We start from the raw sequence: 13,173 nt of genomic DNA, 5'->3' as shown, positions 1-13,173 counted from the left end.
CTTGCAGTCACCTGCCATTTACTCTGGCGAGACACTTCCATCCATTTCTTGCCATTTGCAACAAATCAATTTCAGTCCTCGGAGCAGAACCTTCTCCAGCAGTGGTCTATACCCCATTACTTCATTGTGCTTAGGCAATGGAAAGACATAGTACAATCCTCTATTTGAAATGGAGCTATTGTTCAGATGGAATATGGTGTATGGGATGTCTTAAACCATGACAGATGTGTTCAGCCTTTTAGCACAGAGCTGCATAACATTGCAGTATTTTCATTGATGATGTGGTTTAAACTCATATCATGCTGGCCGGGTTAGTATTTATAGTGGATTTTTTTTTTTTTTTTTTGCAAATCGTCCACAGGACCTGTATCTCCTACTCCTACTGACCGTCTGAATAGGCTTTGAGAAACACCGCTATTCCAGTATCAAGGCTACGTGTCTAAAAATGAATGAGAAACTCACGCTGCCTACACAAGGTGTTATGATATATAAGTGTTTCGGAGTTATCAACTTAGGACTGGCCCCTATGTCTTGTTTATCGATTCTCCGGCTGCTGAATTAAGTGCCCCATAAATCTAAGGGCATCTCTCCTGCAGATTCATCTGAGAGGGATCTAGAGAAAAAGCCAGGGTATGTGCTGTCATAACTCACCCTAAAGATTCTTCTTTGTGGTTATATAATATATATTTCTTTTCTAATTATAACAGTAGAATTCCCAGGAGAAAAAGAAGGAAATGTACTTTTAATGATAGGTAATGGTCAACAGCATTAATTCTTTCCCTGCCTTTGACAGGATTTCCCGTAATTTATGACACAACATTTTTTTTTTTTTTGCAAATAATTATGGCACTGGCACTTCTTTTAAAAGAGTTACAAAAAAAAAAAAAAACATTTTTTCCCCTCCTTTTCCATGGAAGTTTTTCTGCTTTAGGCTAAATGCAGATGTTGAGGATGATCTTCTGACTGAATAAGACTGTACAAACTGACCTTGAATTACACATGGCTTGTTTCAATTAGCTTTTGGCCGACACTGCTATTTTTCAAGTTGGAACTTGAACAGTTTTGGCCTGGATTAGTATTAAATTAGTAATCTGATGCAAAATTTTATAATTATTGATAATTAAATTATTTGTTATATTATTTTCTATATTTATAAAAAGATTGATTTTACAATTGCATTCCACATATTTATATATACACATACATACATCATACTTTAAGTAAGGAATAATTGACGACAGGCCATTGAATTATTAGAAAAATAATGCACACCCGAGGTGGTAATGCGGTCACGACGCGAAGCGGAGTCAAGACACCTCGGGTGTGCATTATTTTTCTAATAATTCAACGGCCTGAAGTCAATTATTCCGCTTATACTACAGTTACCACACCTCAAAACATTGTTCAGATGATGCATTTCAAGACGTTTGTCAAGTTTTTGTCATTAAAACGCTCTTGTATGTAGGACTAATTTCTTACGCATCTAATCCCATGCCTCCGTTGCTAATTCCAAAACGTCATTTTAGAGTTAGTAACGGAGGTTTGAGCCACTGATAGCAGACTAATGATGGGGACACACTAACGACTTGCTGAAACATTCGAAGACTGACTGTTTCCATCGACTGTAGCAGGTCTTAAACACAGACTGTGAATAGGCTACAAACTGAACGCGTTTGGGCATGATCAGTCATAAGTATCAAATTACATTCAGAACTGGCCTTAGTCAGTGTGTCCCGGCTTTATGCAGTTATTAATGCCGTTATTAGAGAGAGGGAGAGAGAGAGAGAGATGTTGCAATAATGAGACAGAAAAGCATGTGCGTCAATATTATTATTTATTTATTAATTAAATTTGTTTTAATTAATTCGTTCATTCTTGTTAAATGAAACACACAAAGCCCTTTTAACAAGTAGGCCTATCAATAATTATTTATTTGTTATATTATCTGGAATAATTACGAAAACCCAGCAGGACTATCAATTTATTTATATAGCCTATTCAATTTAATTTTCTATTTAGCCTATAGATAGGACTACATACTTTATTTATTAAAATGAAACTGTATGTGTCCATTGGTTGTGAAGTTAGACATAGAAAATTGCAGATCAAGCGCATGGGGCTGCATGTTTTTTCTTATGAATTGTATCCTATTTTCCGTTATTACAGTTAACTACGTGCAGTGATATGGAACTGTAATGCGGTCAAGACCTGCCTGGAACTACTTTAGCCGTGCGTTTCCCTGAAAATAATTGCACACCTTAGAACGTTCTCAACCAATCAGAATCAAGCATTCAACAGCCCTGTAGTATAAGTCTTGTACGGTGTACATTTTAGGACATCCTCAGACCTCAGACATATCAAGACAAGGCATCATGCCTCAGACTAAAAGGCTTCAGTCATTGGACAAAACGGAATCGCGCCTCAGACTGAAAAGCTTCAGGTCTCAGGAAAAACAATGTCAGGTGTCAGGTCTCGTACAATTAGGCATCAGACGAAACAGCCTCAGACAAAAAGGCATCAGATATAAAGGCATCGTACGAAACGGCGTCAGACAAAACAGCCTCAGACAAAAAAGCATCAGACATAAAGGCATCAGACTAAAAGGCATCAGACAAAACAGCCTCAGACTAAAAGGCATCAGACAAAACAGCCTCAGACTAAAAGGCATCAGACTAAAAGGCATCAGACAAAACAGCCTCAGACTAAGGCATCAGACTAAAAGGCATCGGGCGAAACGGACTCAGGTGGAGTTTAGAGGTTCGCATTGCCCCGCCCCGTGTGACGTCACATGTTCGCGGTTCAGATCAGATCAGATACAACAACAGCTGATGGATGAGGTAACCCGTCGTGTCGTGATATATTTATATATTTGCTTTCATCAAATTTTACACTAATTACGTTGTTTACAGAAGAGAACATGCATTTCGCGAGTTTCATCTGCACGTTTAAAAAGTTAGATGACATATTTCAACTAGCTATAGGCCTATAGTTGTATGTTGGCAAACTATCGATAGTTTTCACGATCGTTAAGTTAAAGCGTTCTTTGCAGCTATTAGAATGAGATCTCATTCTAATTTTTAATCTAAATGTATTATTCTAACACTAACAGCTGTTAAATTAAATGATTTTGCTTGGTTCTGTCTTAAACTATATTCGTGTGTTTCAGTCAATCAAGAATGGATTCAGAGATAAGTATCCTTCATTTAATTTGGCTTGTGTCTAAATATATTATGCTTTAATTGCTAAATGGTTTATGCTACTATCATGTTCTGTTTGCTTAACTACAGAATGATTGTTGAAACTTACTTCAGAATAAAAATAAAAAAACGTAATTAATGTGCCTTAACTTATTTGTAGATGAAATGATAAAGTTGCTTTTTGACAGTGGTTTCAAACAAAGAGAAATGTGCTCTTTTCTTGGTGCTTCTGGATACAAAATCAGGTAATCTTTAGCGTAGTTAAGGTTAATCGTACTACAGTGCCCAGTGCTTCTTTGATTACTGATGGATGGTACATATACAATATATCCCAATACAAATGCAAAATGTTTACAGCAATGTATTCTTTATCTTGCAGTGAAAGGCATCTAAGAAGATTAATTAAATCACTTGGTTTGAGACGGAGGAGTTTTGAAAGGCCCCATAATGAAATTCGCCAAGCTGTTATGGTAATGTCTTCAAGCAGTGTTTCTCAGTGTCCCTGATTTCAGTTGCAATCATTTTCCAAAGCACCTGCAACAAACTGTCTTAGGTTAAGAAAACCCTTATTGATAGTATTATCAAGGCTTTTCTTAACCTAAGTGTGTTTCAACTGGACATCTGGTCAACTGTAATTTCTAAGAAAACTCAAATTAAATATCTTGGTTTGTTGATTCAGGTGCATATTAAGTGTTGAAACTAACATCTGCAGGAAAAAGCCTCTCTCATAGCAGGATTGTCAACCTACATATAGTGGTAATGTTCCAAATCATATTTATTTAGAGTGAGCTGAGGCACTGGTCACCTTGTCAAGGAATTCGTGCAATGCACAAACGGGTCCGTGATGTCAGAGGAATCCAACCTTGCTACAGGTACCAATATAATAACCGTAATTTTTTAGATGTGGTCAGGATTGTGTTTTTAATTAAATACTTCACAAGTTCACACTTACATACAATTAGAGGGAGTAAAGTCTAATGCGTATTTGGCGTGCTGTCCGGGTACTCTATATATATATACCTCTTATCGTTGATTGCTGAGTGCTCTCCACTCGTGTTAATTATCTGATAATGCTCCTTCCGAACTTTGTTAATTAAACATCATTTAATGTGTTACTTTCTCTGTTATTTCTCTAGGAATGATGTGGCTCTAATAATGAGAGAACTTGATGGTAGTGGTCTTCTTAGTAGATGTCCTGGGAAAAAAAGAATTGAACGTAGGAACTACTTCAGCCATGGACCAAATTACACTTGGCATATTGATGGTAAATATGATTAAATATTACATAAATATAAATAAACAGATATCAGTAAAGGGATAGTTAAGCCAAACTCTTCCCAATATCATTTAAAATCCTTATTTTAAAAGTGTAGTAAAGCATAAACTAATTATTTAAGTTTTCTGACTGATGTTTTGATTGAATAATAGATATTTATTGTGATACATATTTTATCATTTGTTATAGGAAATGACAAATTGAAATTCTTTGGAATCTGGGTACATCTTGGTATTGATGGGTACATTTAACAAAGTTCATTGCCTTGTAATTTTAGCTTCTGAGATGTAGTCTAATTTGTTACTTTTTTATGTACTTGCAATTCTTTTATTAGATTTTCTCGGAAAATTATTTGGCTTAAGGCTGGCACCTCTAACCGACAGCAAACCTTCATTGCAAGGTACTTCTTTGATGCCATTCAGGAACACAGTGGTACGTATATTTGATGTCTTATAATAGTCATGATAGGAGAGAGCTTCTCATATTTGTTCACAATATTAAAAATATTACTTTAATTTACTATAGGTTGCCCACGATTCATAAGAGCAGACAGAGGAAAGGAAAATCTTCTTGTCGGACAGATGCAAGTGGCATTTCATTTCCGGGAGTCTAGTGATCAAGGACGAGACTCCTTCAGAGTGGGCACATCAGTACATAATCAGGTATGTGAGCATAAATGCAGATACAATATATTTTTTGTAACTAAAATATTAACATTTAATATTTTATTTTATCAGCGAGCTGAATGCTTCAATAGTATGCTGAAGAAAACATGGATCAAAAAATGGCAAGTGACATTTGAGGTGAACTTTTAGTCTATGAACTGGAACTATGGGAAATGCTTATTGATGCAAATTAAAACATTTCTCTAATTTATTTAATGTAATATTTATTTTTAACCCTTTTTAGGCCATGATGCAGTCTGGCATGCTTGATTTGGACAATCCTGTACACATGTAAGCTAAAACTTCTTGTCAGCCCTCGTGTATCTGCTTATATTTTATGAAAAAAAAATAAACAATACATGCTGCTAACCTACAGAAATTGCTTGCAATATACACACCTTCCCCTTCTTGAGCGAGAGCTGAACCTAGAGCAAAGACTGTGGAACACTCATGACATTCGCAAGCAACGTAATGTTCCAGGTCCATTTGGGAAACCAGACCTTCTCTTTATTTCCCCACCCGAAGGTATTCATTTCATCTAAATTAAAATGGTCCAGAAAAGCAGTAGCAACTTGAAAAGCAATTAGTATCTTCCTGCAGGATTTGCTAATATGCTCTGCAAAGTAGATGATGACCTCCTGCAGTATGCAGAACAGCTGGTTTGTGGTGAAGATGAGCCTTTGTTGGTGGCAAACAAAGCATTCCGAACAATATCTGAGGCTATTCTTCATGATACAAACTTCCCATCATCACCTGACGGGTCTCTCGCAGCTTATCTCATGGTGGTCGAGAAATTTACCACAGTCCTTGAAACAAGAGGCATTTCCATTCCATCCACATTTGCAGAGGCTAATGAAATATACCAGCTACTGGCCAATGAGTCATGGAATATGTAACTGCTTATCAAACCGAATTCACATATAGATGATGCCAAATGAATCAAAAAATGCTAAAAGGATGCAAAACGCCTTTAATGATGTAAACATGAATTTCAAACAAATAGTAAAACAAATGCATGTTAAGTTAAAGCTATAAAAGCTTTTTTGTTGATTTGACAGTGAAGTCAAGTGAGTTGCATAACATTTGTTGTACAGTAAAGTATAATGTATTGGTGTTTCACATCGAAATAGTATCGATTAAACTGACAACATGAACATAACATGGAATTTTGTGTTAAGTTTTGTACATTCTCCTACACTCACTATCTAAAGTAATGAGTAAGTAAAGTATTTTAATGCTTATAGGTGGTTTAAACCAACAGTGATAGAGAGAAGGGATGTGGTTATAAATGTTAACATTTTAACAACAATGGTATTTTTAGTACAAACTGAAAAAGAAATGTTACATTGTCCATGTACAGTAACTAAGGAAAAGTCTAACCTATGTCAGGTTGTGACAAACCATTACATTTACCATTCGTAACCATAACGGCTCTTTAAATCTGGCCCCTCCACTCTTTTTATGGAAAGCACCACAGAGGAAGCTTCAGGTCTTGATGCTACATCATAGTGCAACATTGTATCAATAAACCTGTACTTTTCGTGTAGATGTTGCAAGGCATGTGGCGGCACCTTTGTTACCATTAGACTGCACAGCTGTCTTTGGTTTTTTACTGTCCATGGCACTGATTTTGTGAAAATCTCCAGGTAAGTTGCTCCAAGAGACCAGATGTCTGAACCTCTGGAAGCCTGTTCAAACTCGACCAGACATTCTGGGGCCATATAAAGAAAGGTTCCACCCATTGGCCCTATTCTTCCTCCAGTAAATCTGCTTCCTTGTCGCAGTACAACAGTGTCTCTGATGTTGGCAAGGCCCCAGTCTGTCAGTACAGCCTTTTTTGAGAACTGGTCGATCTGTTTAGAGTAACAAAATAGGTTTAAATAATTTTGTTTGTAAGACTTTTAAAAAAAGTCTAAATTAGACTTAAAAAAAAAAAAAAACATATATTATATTACCAAAACATTGTCTGGCTTGATGTCTTGATGGATGACATTTTTGGAATGGATGTACTCAATGGCCATTGAGATGTCCAGGGCAACAAAATAATTGTCATCTCCTTCAAGCTAACAACAAATAAAATACAAATTGAAATTACAAACTTATGAAAGGGTTTTACATTTCACCGAAGAGAGATACACATACAAAACCTTCACAAAGAACCACATACAGAGACAATTTTGTTAAGGTTATGTTGTCTCCTTTGGTTTGGTTCACATATGTTATTGTTTTACAATTAAGAAAGTTGTTATTATGTTATCAGAACCAACAGGTAGATACGATGTACTCGGCTATGACAAAGTTATTTAGAAATAACAGTTGCCTATGCATAAAAAAAGATGACAAAATTACTAACTCTGCTACGTTTTGGCTTGGTTTAACAAACAGGGCTTATATTAAGCCAGGATGAGACCTTAGGTCAATTAGGACATTGAAGTAGCTTTTATAAATATGACTCAGATTTAAAAAAATATATACTGGTCTAAATCTTGAGACAAAACAATGGCATTGACATATTTTAAAATCTGTCAAGTGGAAGTTACTTTCAGTTAAAACAGCTCAAACATGCTGTAAGACTTTTAATCCGGGACTATCTTAAGCCTTGTCTGTGAAACCGGGGGTTTAATTTATTAAAGAAAATAAGGTAACAGAGTGCAGGTATCCCTTCCTCTTGTAATGCTTTTGATTTGACATTTGTTTAGTAAGTATTAGATAAGCATGCATCTTTTTCTTACCCAATTCAATATTATGGCAATTTTTCACAAATGTTACTTTAAAAATATATACATAGTTACCTTAACACAAGAATTGTCATTGTGTAGTGCATCAGCCAGGGTTGTACCATGTATGTACTCATTGGCCAGCAGGAAGGCATTGTCCGTACGGGCTGCAGCCATGAGTCGAACAATATTGGGATGGCTCAGTCGCCTATACAATACAACGAAGTGTAAGGGGCATTAAGTAAATTATCAAAACACTTATGCACAGCCAAACTGTTACAAAAATGAAAAAGTAGCACACAGTAAAAAAGCATTTGTTGTTGTTCCAAACTGTTCCATTCTCCCCAACTGTTAATTATTATATAAGATTTAATTTAAAAATAAATCTTTAAATAATGATGAGAATTAATCTTACAGTGAGACGAGAATCTCATGCTGGATGTCTTGGTCTGGAAGACCTCCTGTGCACAGAATCTTTTTTATGGCAGCTGGGGTGCCCTGAAAATAACCTCTATATACTTTTCCAAATGCACCTTCACCCAACAGGCTCTCTTCATTGTAAAGGATTAGGGACTCATCCACATATGGCAGCCTCGGAACATATACTATATGTAATAAAGTTGAGATTGGAAAAAATATATATAATTTAATGCATTTAACATTAAAGAATCTATCCACTATAATTCTAAATTACAAAAAATAAATAAAAATACTGCAAACATGTATGTGATGGTTTGCAATATTACTTACATGACGGTAATATGGTGACAACATTGGACGAAACATAACACACTTGATTTTGTGGACAACTGTATTTATCTACAGATCCTATGCCTTCTTGCATGGGTTTCTCTGCAACAAGTTCTGGAGGTGTGTAGCCACTTGCACTTTGCTCTGAAAAATCAATCAGATCCCCTTACAATGGAAATTCTGCAGTGATTAAGGCTACTCGTACTTAGTTATTTCCACTTAAAACACAATGTATACAATTTTCTACACAAGGACAGTTCATTGTGCCCACAGATGTCAAGCTTCAGAAAGTACAAAAACTATCAATCTAATATACATTTATTTATGCAATATATTTAAGGTATTCTGGGGTCAGTTGCACCAGCTGTGTAAAATTTTGAACTATTTGTGGTGTAAACAGCACTAGTTTTTTTTTTTTGCAATACTAAATTTTACTAATTTAATTTTAATTTTACTAGCAGACTGACTGAATTAAACTAAAGGCTAATTTTTTATCTCACAGACCGCAATCCTTTTCAAATATGATGATGTTGTCTTTTACATTACTTTAAATTATGTAAATATGGGCTTGATAGTGGCAACACTAACGAAATGCATGATATTTCAATACTGTACTGTTTACCAATTTGGGGGTTTACGGACCTTAAAAAACAGTGTATGGGACTAAATTAAATACATCATGAAGGTAAGATATGTAATGTAATATAATAATGCACCAATTTTGATTATTCTTGATAATCTTGAGGGTTTTTTTATTGGATTTGGAGCTCTGTTTAGTCAAAAAGCATATTGGCATTATTGATCATTTTTTGTGTTGTAAGCAAATAAGGACATGTTTGAATTGCTAAATCTGGACTACTAAAACAACTACTGATTGAGATTCGGTTCCACACTAAAACCTACTGTATCACATGGCTTTGGAAGACTTGAAATCTAGTGTACAACACGCAAGGAATACTGTTGGTCTTTTCCAAACAGCATTTGCTACTATAAGTGGAAATTTACATCAAATTTTTATTTGGGGTGAACTACCCATTTAAGGATTTATCAGCACTAGTGGATCTCACTGCATCTGATTCTGAATTTTGATCTATTATTCTCTCACTGCATCTGATAAATGAATGAATAAATGAATAAATGAAGGAAATAAGGAAGGAAGAAAAGAATGAATGAATAAAGGAAGGAATAAATAAAGGAAAAAATGTTGTTTTTATGAACCTGGAACTGAATCAGTGCTTTCTGATCTCCCAGCACATTGACCTGAACCTAAGCACCTCACTACACTTTGGTCTGTAGGTCTTCCTAAAAAACTGGAACTCTTTGGTTGTAAATCCTACAAACACACAACCATTAAGATCGATCAATCTTATCTAAACATCCAAATATTCAACAGTAATATTTCAGTAAGACTTTATTTACAAATATAAATGAGTAAACTGAAGTTACCAAAGATAAGTCCACTTCACTTTCATCAATTCCTTGGAAAAGAAGGGTGCAATACATAAATAAATGGAACACATACTAAACATTATAATCAATGAACAATTATTATGTATTACAAAACATACATGGTATTTAAAATGTCATCAAAACTTATGGTACATACCTGATATTGAGCTGGTTTCACCAAGGCAAATTAAATCTGTAGATACAACATGCAATTGGTATTGTATTAAGACAAGAGCAAGTTTATAACACACATGACATATAATTTCAACATTATGATACCCATTTCTCTACATCCAATGTAAATTGTTCGCTTCCAGAGGGTTGGGATCTCTGCCACTGAACCAAATTCCTGGTTGAACTGTTCCTTCGTCCACCTCGTCCCATCTGCTTGACAGAGGGTAAACACACTCCCCTCTCTCTCTTTATTTGGCCAAAATGCTTCCCGGCCAAGTTCTAGGAGCTCATCATACCCCTCAGTGCCTGTGACAATCATCCGTGGTGGGGCCTCTTCAAGGATGATTTTTTGAAATCTGCCTGGTCTTTTCGCAGTTCTTGGTTTCCACTCCATGGGAGTCATTTTTATCTTGTAACACGAGATAAATAAAAGGTTGGTCTAAGTGATGACATACCTTTAATTTTCCCACAAATATGCTATGTAAAATCACAATGGTACAACTACATAGTACAATTTGACAATTTGACAACTTTGATGCTGGCTTGAGAAAGTTTAAATTAGTTTTGACAGAGTTAAGTTTGAAAGAGTTTTAAAAGCTTGAATTTTGGATGTATGGATAGGCCCGAGTTTGGAGCTTCCAGCTTGAAAGCCCAAGCTTAGACCACTAAGTCCAAGCCCAAAATTATAGTCAGATATTTTAGTCTCAGAAGAAGAATAATAAATTTAAATAGCATTTTAGTAATTTGGATTTTTCAAACCAATTTAATAATAATTAAATGCTTAAATTACTAAGTTGGCTTTCTAAAGCTGACTTAATAATTGCAGCAACTAACCTTTAAAAGGGATTTTCCTTTTTGACGGAGGGGAAACTGGCATTTCTTCACCTGTGGTTTCATTGACTGTTTTGCTTTGGTAAAAATATGTGCTGCATCTGTAATACAGACATAAGATTACCGTTAAACTATCCTTTTGAAATGAAAGAATTGTCAACCAAGCAAACAAAACAACTCTTTTATAATGACAGTTGAATTTACTTTCCTTGGCACCCTTGGTAAATATGAGCTAACCAGGGTATGGGAAAATGTGTGTATCATTTATTCAAAGTATTCACAAAATATGTAACCCTTAATCATATTTAAAAAAAATAAAAATATGTTACTCAAATATATTTGTGTCCCTTCCTTTAATGCTTTGTGTAAGCCCCCTTTGGCAAAATAACAGCTCTGAATTGTCAGTAGAATGCATGACAAGGTATCTGAGACTATTCCTCCATTCTTTAGATTCAGAGGTCTAATGGACTCTAATGGACTCTCTTCGCCAGGTCATTCCACAGGTTTTAGATCAGAATAATGAAAAGGCATGCCATGACCTCTTTAAAGGTTAAAGACTAGGCCCATTTTGCTAATATTTACCAAAGGTGACAATATTTCTGTAGGATGCTATATATTTTCTTACCCATGAATGCCTTCTGATTTTTTACTTTGCTTGTCTCTAGAATGTTAAAGAGAAAAACTAAATATATAGGCTAGAAGAAAATTAATTATATAAAGTATTTTAAATATATAAAGATAAAGAACAGGATACCTGATGTTCCTTCTCCTGCACTATGTTCCTCTCCTCCACTTAATAAATACTTGACTCTGGCATCAAAGCCCTTTTGTGTAAGCTCATCTACAAATCAGGCAGAAGTAAATGCAATTTTTATATTCTATGTAATGATAAAATATCCTTTATTAAAATATCATAAAATAGCCCACATACCATTATCCAGTTGTTGTCTTAGACTGTCATAAGCCTTCACCTTATCCATATTTCTTTTCTGAAAACGTTGTTATAATATGTCGTTAGCATATGGAGGTGGAAATAGCTGATTTAGTGATATTCACCGAGCGGACTGACGTTTGGGGTGAGGGGAGATGGTATGCCTACTCCGCGTTTCCATTACCCTTCAAATTGCGCAAATTGAAATTGCGATTTGAAAATAGGCCTACGCTCAATGGAAACACGTCTATTTCGCAAAAACTCCCATTTATCGCAAAAAAAGTTTTTACGCTCGCATGAGGAGGTTTTTCAGGCAATTCGAAAAAGGAATATTTCGCAAAACTGCAATAGAAACAGTTTTTGCGCATTTACAGTCACCTGAAGACGCGGTGTTGTTTGGGGTCCGTGTAGCCTACGCAAATAATAATAATAATTTTTATTATAACATTTATTAGGCTACATAATTAGAAAGCAATTCGACAAATTTCATTCATAATACAGGTTAGACAATAATAATACAGGGCTAAGATTATCACAAATAAACACAAGATTGTGACGCATATTCAGTGTTTAGGCTATGCGGAGTGTGGAGCGCGCTCTGTATGTCAGGGAGGTGTGGGCGCGAACACTTGCATTTTCCTATCAACAGTGGAAACAAACTCAAATTAACAAGACAACTTTGTGCTTTTGTAAAATAAAATAAAACAATCAGGCGCGGTTTCATGATCTCCGTGAACTGGAGCGCGAGAACTGAAACAAAATATAGCCTAGGCTAAAGCTTGAAATGTCCAATTTAAAACGAACAAATTCGAATCGAAAGCTAAAAGCCTTCTGATTATGTAATCCGTATGAAAGATGCATTTCTCTCTAAAGGTGCATCCGCTACAGCGGAGATGTAGATATGTTTAGCCGACACTGATTTAGAAAACAATAGTTTATTAATAAACAATTAAAATGCCTCGTTATTTTTTTCAGACACATTTATTATTTTTAGCCTATAATTCGCCTATAAATCACCTTTCTGTAGGCTCTGGTTCCAGAGACATAGGCCTAGGCTATGGCTCTTCTCATTCAGCACTGCGGGAAAAATATAATTTCTAGGTTCTACTTTCGCCTTAGAAAACTAGTAAAATCTAAAAAAAAAAAATCATTTAAATTTGTGAATATTTTAAATGTTTAATAA

Source organism: Rhinichthys klamathensis, unplaced genomic scaffold (genome assembly GCF_029890125.1).
Source record: "Rhinichthys klamathensis goyatoka isolate OS25496 unplaced genomic scaffold, OSU_Roscu_1.1 h1tg000412l_1, whole genome shotgun sequence".
NCBI lineage: Eukaryota > Metazoa > Chordata > Actinopteri > Cypriniformes > Leuciscidae > Rhinichthys > Rhinichthys klamathensis.
Note: the sequence above shows the minus strand (reverse complement) of the source record.